We start from the raw sequence: 679 nt of genomic DNA on the forward strand, positions 1-679 counted from the left end.
CGGCGCCGCGACGCCGTCTGCTGCTCGGTCGCCTCTGCGGTTCTCGCAGGTGGTTTGTATCGCAGCTGTGCGGACGTGTTGGCGCGTGCGCTGTGCTGGGAGAGTTCGCTTCGGCACCCAAGTGGGGCTTTTGTCCTTCTGTGGCGCTGGCGTTGGAGCTGCCGGCCACCGTAGGTGGCGCGTGTTGTCTCCCGCCGGCAATGCCACGACAGCACGCTCCCGGGCCTCTGTCGGCAGCGGCAAGCTCAGTTGGGAGCACGGGTGGTCGCACCTAAAGCGTCTACTCGCCAAACTCCGGGCGATTGCGCCTCTCTCGAACCCGACCGAGTACTTAGGACGGCGCTGCGCGCCGCCGGGACCTGAGAGGGTTTCGAGGTGTATCGTGCAGGGGAGCTCAGCCTCCTCCTGTTTGCAGAATAATTGAGCGGACGCTTGCGTGTTCGCGCGGGCCCCCGGGACACACTCCCGGGCGGCCGGCTGCTCAGCTCTAGTTGACGCAGCTCCCTGGTTGATCCTGCCAGTAGTCATATGCTTGTCTCAAAGATTAAGCCATGCATGTCTCAGTACAAGCCGCATTAAGGTGAAACCGCGAATGGCTCATTAAATCAGTTATGGTTCCTTAGATCGTACCCACGTTACTTGGATAACTGTGGTAATTCTAGAGCTAATACATGCAAAC

At 60.4% G+C, this 679-nt stretch overlaps 1 non-coding gene across 1 annotated transcript in view; it reads left to right on the forward strand.

Moving 5' to 3' along the window:
* Window positions 1-501: 501 nt before the first annotated feature.
* LOC124583335 overlaps window positions 502-679 on the forward strand; it is a 1,910-nt gene continuing 1,732 nt past the window's right edge. Inside the window, exon 1 of the ribosomal RNA XR_006974179.1 lies at window positions 502-679. This exon is cut by the window's right edge and continues 1,732 nt beyond it. This is a non-coding gene — a ribosomal RNA (small subunit ribosomal RNA).

This window comes from Schistocerca americana, unplaced genomic scaffold (genome assembly GCF_021461395.2).
Source record: "Schistocerca americana isolate TAMUIC-IGC-003095 unplaced genomic scaffold, iqSchAmer2.1 HiC_scaffold_456, whole genome shotgun sequence".
Classification (NCBI taxonomy): Eukaryota; Metazoa; Arthropoda; class Insecta; order Orthoptera; family Acrididae; genus Schistocerca; species Schistocerca americana.